Consider the following 6000-nt stretch of genomic DNA (forward strand, 5'->3'; position numbering starts at 1 on the left):
GAGTTGAATGTAACTTTATTATGACTAAAGGAAGTGGCCTTGGATTTGCTGGTCCAACCATTCAAACCAATTTTTTTACTCTGTTTCTGTCTTGTAAGTTTCTGTCTATTTCAGTGGCGGTTGGTGCTGTTTATGATTTCGGGAAGTGTCATGGTGCTCATGTCCATGACTTGTAGACAACGACACTGAAACAGATGATTGGTTGAAGAAACACTCTATAATGTATCTCTTCAAGGTAAAGTCAAGAATCCTGAAACCAAAGAGAATGTTGGATTGAGTAGCGCATTCCGTTTGCCAACAATACTTTGACATAAGGCGCCAAAGTCGAGTGTTTTGTTACGCACGCCAGTTACTAAAACAATGTAACTTGTTAAGAATGTTTCTGCCGTGTATAAAGCTGCCCATTTAAAAGTACATGCTCTAGTAATGTTAAATATATTATGAGAATAACGATCAAAGTGTTGGTAGAGTATAATCACAGCATTTAACCTACCTCGTGTGTTTATCTGAAGCGCTGTGCTGTTTCCTTGCACAAGTAGCCGGTATTGCATTATGCATGAGGCAAATTAGTCTGTGTCATCGAGGAACATTTATTGGTTGATGGGAATAACCAAAGTGATTAATTATCGCAGGGGTGTGAATTACTTCATGAATCTGTATTGTGACTTAAAGTAGAAGTTATGGCAAAAGTTATTGAAGTGTGTGTGTTTATATAAAACTGTTGTTTATGACATTAGATGTCGATGAGAAATTATGTTTTTATGGTAGAAATGTGTTTTGGGGCTATCGTGATGGAACATTCCTAGCTAAAGGGAGTTCCTGGAGAGAGAACTTAGGTGCTCAGTTGGCTTTTCCCTGGAGGAGAGCAGTCTGGGTAGGTAACAGGTTGGTTACAGTAGAGTTATACCTGGAGGAGAGCAGTCTGGGTAGGTAACAGGTTGACTACAGTAGAGTTATACCTGGAGGAGAGCAGTCTGGGTAGGTAACAGGTTGACTACAGTAGAGTTATACCTGGAGGAGAGCAGTCTGGGTAGGTAACAGGTTGACTGCAGTAGAGCTATAACTGGGTTTTATTTAAGAGTTGTTGCCAGAATAGTTTATACTGAGAATATGTTAGATTTATTCAAGTCTTTGTCAATGTTCTGTTTGTAAATAAGAGCCTCTAGGAGAGGTGAGCACCAGAACATCCTGTCTTTCAACTCACTGTCCAATCCGTCGCTTCGGTTACTGCTTCACAGGAGGACAATTCTTTTTTTCTTTTTTTTATGAGCATTGCCTTATTTCTATTACAGCATATTGGATGACTGTCATTCCTATTCCATTCACCCAGTTCAATGTAACATTGATAGGTTTATTCTACTACATGATACTCAATGTTCCCTATACCCATCATGAGGTTGCTTCAGCCTAGCATATGGATGATAGTTTACAACGTAGGTGCACAGGTTGAGAGACATTTGAGTAATCTATGTGACAGACATTGACACATTCAATACCGCCTTACACACTCTTGCCTGCATCTACCTGATCTAGGGTGTAATAATTAGTCCAGTAGTTGCAAACAAGAGTTGCTATTGGACAAATTCAGGTAGGTTGATCCCCCGTTTCGTTCGTTTGCTTCCATTTAACGTTTTTCAACAGAATCTGCAGATTCTGATCACCCTCACACATACAGTCGTGGCCAAAAGTTTGAGAATGACACAAATATTAATTTTCACCAAGTCTGCTGCCTCAGTTTGTATGATGGCAATTTGCATATACTCCAGAATGTTAAGAGTGATCAGATGAATTGCAATTAATTGCAAAGTCCCTCTTTTCCATGCAAATGAACTGAATCCCCCAAAAAACATTTCCACTGCATTTCAGCCCTGCCACAAAAGGACCAGCTGACATCATGACAGTGATTCTCTCGTTAACACAGGTGTGAGTGTTGACGAGGACAAGGCTGGAGATCACTCTGTGTCACGCCCTGACCATGGAGAGCCTTTGGTATGTTGCACCTCAGTACTGCACGGTCGTTGTTTGTTTCTTGGGTTGTTTTAAGTTTCACTAAAAATAAAGATGTGGAACTCCAATCACGCTGCGCCTTGAAGTGTCTATCCACACGAGCGTGACACTCTGTCATGCTGATTGAGTTCTAATAACAGATTGGAAGCTTCAAAAGGAGGGTGGTGCTTGGAATCATTGTTCTTCCTCTGTCAAACATGGTTACCTGCAAGGAACATGTGCAGTCATCATTGCTTTGCACAAAAAGGGCTTCACAGGCAAGGATATTGCTGCCAGTAAGATTGCACCTAAATCAACCATTTATCGGATCATCAAGAACTTCAAGGAGGGGGTTCAATTGTTGTGAAGAAGGCTTCAGGGCGCCCAAGAAAGTCCAGCAAGCGCCAGCACCGTCTCCTAAAGTTGATTCAGCTGCGGGATCGGGGCACCACCAGTACAGAGCTTGCTCAGGAATGGCAGCAGGCAGGTGCGAGGGCATCTGCACGCACAGTGAGGCAAAGACTTTTGGAGGATGGCCTGGTGTCAAGAAGGGTGGCAAAGAAGCCACTTCTCTCAGGAAAAACATCAGGGACAGACTGATATTCTGCAAAAGGTACAGGGATTGGACTGCTGAGGAAAAAAGCTTGTCCGGAGAAGACAACGTGAGCGCTACCATCAGTCCTGTGTCATGCCAACAGTAAAGCATCCTTTCACCATTCATGTGTGGGGTTGCTTCTCAGCCAAGGGAGTGGGCTCACTCAAAATTTGCCTAAGATCACAGCCATGAATGGTACCAACACATCCTCCGAGAGCAACTTCTCCCAACCATCCAGGAACAGTTTGGTGACGAACAATGCCTTTTCCAGCATGATGGAGCACCTTGCCATAAGGCAAAAGTGATAACTAAGTGGCTCGGGGAACAAAACATTGATATTTTGGGTCCATGGCCAGGAAACTCCCCAGACCGTAATCCCATTGAGAACTTGTGGTCAATCCTCAAGAGGCGGGTGGACAAACAAAAACCCACAAATTCTGACAAACTCCAAGCATTGAATATGCAAGAATGGGCTGCCATCAGTCAGGATGTGGCCCAGAAGTTAATTGACAGCATGCCACGGCAGATTGCAGAGGTCTTGATAAAGAAGGGTCAACACTGCAAATATTGACTCTGCATCAACTTCATGTAATTGTCAATAAAAACCTTTGACACTTATGAAATGCTTGTAATTATACTTCAGTATTCCATAGACACTGAAGCAGCAAACTTTGTGGAAATTAATATTTGTGTCATTATCAAAACTTTTGACCACGACTGTACACTACATGACCAAAAATATGTAGAGAACTGCTTGTTGAACATTCTTTTCTACAAGAAATCTGCCTCCAGAAATAAAAGCTTCTCCCAATTGGGTGTGACACCTACTCCCGTTGCCTGCTGCACTGCTGCTTGGATTCCACCTGGCGATCTGTTCACCGTCTGCCCAGGCCTGTCTCCCCCTGTCTGGTACAGGTACCCCCACCACACTCACCCCTCTCTCCCGAACTTTCGCTCACCTCCAGCACACACGCACTGTTGGGGCGAGTGACTCTTACAATGGCCCTAAGTCGTTTTCCTCATGACTCCTGCATATTTTGTTGACTACAAACTTTCTTTGCCCAACCGTGGAACAGACTGTTTGTTTCCACACTCGGGAATCTGACTCTATATTGGTTACACAGACTTTTGGCCTCCCATCCTATTCTAACCACCTCTCGCCGGCTTTGTATTCATGTTATCTGATGAAATTGCTGTACAATATGATCTTGTTACCATCTCATGCACATTCAGATGTCATAAATCAGCACTGCAGAGCTCTCCCTGTCCTCTGCCGTGCCCTGATTGTATTATGGTGATGATATCTGTAAATGTACATGTACACCCTGGCACATCTACAGTTGCTAGCCCCAATTCTGACTGGTGCTCTGATATCTGCTTCACTGATTTCTGCTCTCGTAAAAGCCTGAGTTTTCTGCACGTTAACACTAGAAGCTTATTACCTAAAATGGATCAATTGAAAGTGTGGGTTCACAGCTCCAATCCAGATGTGTTGGTCATTACTGAGACGTGGTTAAGAAAGAGCGTTTTGAACACTGATGTTAACCTTTCTGGTTATAACCTTTTTTGGCAAGACAGATCTTCCAAAGGTGGGGGAGTGGCAATCTTTACCAAGGATCACCTTCAGTGCTCAGTTGTCTCCACCAAGTCTGTCCCCAAACAATTTGATTTGCTGGTTTTAAGCATTAAACTTTCAAATAGCTCTTTGTTGCTATCATCCTCCATCAGCACAGGCCTGTACCCTAACTGCCCTAAGATCTCTCCTGGTCCCTTACACTAAGTCTGAATTTGTCCTGCTAGGTGACCTAAACTGGGACATGCTTAAACCACCTGACCAAGTCCTAAAGCAATGCGACTCCCTAAATTTTTCTCACATTATTACCAATCTCACAAGGTATGACTCCAAACACCCAGAAAAGACTACTCTCCTCGATATTATCCTCACAAATAATCCTGATAGGTATCAGTCTGGTGTTTTCTGTAATGACCTTAGTGATCACTGTTTTACAGCCTGTGTTTGTAATGGCTGCTCAGTGAAACGACCTATCCTGATTTGTCATAGACGCTTGCTAAAAAACTTTTAAATATTTTTAGTGGTATCGTTAACAAATAAAGAAAATGAGAATTGCATTTGGCGAAAGGCTCGGGACACGCATACTCCGGCTGACTGGCTCTCGTTCAGGCAAATGAGAAAGAAGTGCACTCAGGCTCCCCGGAAGGACAAAGTTAGTTACTTTAAGGAGCAGTTCTCTCTCTGTGGGTCTAACCCCAAAAAGTTCTGGAAAACAGTTAAAGACCTGGAGAATAAACCCTCGTCCTCACAGCTGCTCATGTCCCTTAATGTTGATGATGTGGTTGTTACTGACAAGAAGCACATGGCTGAGCTCTTTAATCACCACTTCATGAAGTCAGGATTCCTATTTGATTCAGCCATGCCTCCTTGCCTGTCTAACATTTACCACCCCTTCTAATGCGACTATCCCGAAGCTTCTCCCTATTTTTCCCCTGCCCCGCTACAAAGCTTCTCCCTGCAGGTGGTCACTGAGTCCGAGGTGCTAAAGGAGCTCTTTAAACTAGACCCCCCAAAAAACATCTGGGTCAGATGGTTTAGACACTTTCTTCTTTAAGGTTGCTGACCCTATCATTGCCAAGCCTATCTCCAACCTTTTTAACCTGTTTCTCCTCTCTGGGGAGGTTCATATTGCTTGGAAGGTAGCCACAGTTTGTCCTTTATTTAAAGGGGGAGATCAAGCTGTAATTGTAATTATTTCTCCACTACGGCCTATTTATTGCCTTGCCTCCCGAATCTTACTTCAATTGCACACACTCTATATCAACTTTTCTATTGTGTTATTGACGTTTGTTTATCCCATGTGTAACTCTGTGTTGTTTGTGTCGCACTGCTTTGCTTTATCTTGGCCAGGTCGCAGTTGTTAATGAGAACTTGTTCTCAACTGGCCTACCAGGTTAAATAAAGGTGAAATATAAAAATGCTGATCCTAACTGTTATAGGCCTATTTCTATTTTGCCCTGTTTATTAAAAGTATTGGAAAAATGTGTCAATAATCAACTGACTGGCTTTCTTGATGTCTATAGCATTCTCTCTGGTATGCAATCTGGTTTCCTCTCAGGTTATGAATGTGTCACTGCAACCTTAAAGGTCCTCAATGATGTCACCATTGCCCTTGATTCTAAGCAATATTGTGCTGCTATTTTTATTGACTTGGCCAAAGATTTTGATAGAGTAGACTATTCCATTCTTGTGGGAGTATTTGTGTCTCTGGGGGGTCTTTGGGCTGGTTTGCCAACTTCCTCTCTCAAAGAGTGCAGTGTAAAAAAGACTGAAAATATGCTGTCTCAGCCACTGCCTTTCACCAAGGGAGTACCCCAAGGCTCGATTCTAGGCCCCACGCTCTTCT

Source organism: Salmo salar, chromosome 10 (assembly GCF_965601325.2).
Source record: "Salmo salar chromosome 10, fSalSal1, whole genome shotgun sequence".
In the NCBI taxonomy this organism is placed as follows: domain Eukaryota; kingdom Metazoa; phylum Chordata; class Actinopteri; order Salmoniformes; family Salmonidae; genus Salmo; species Salmo salar.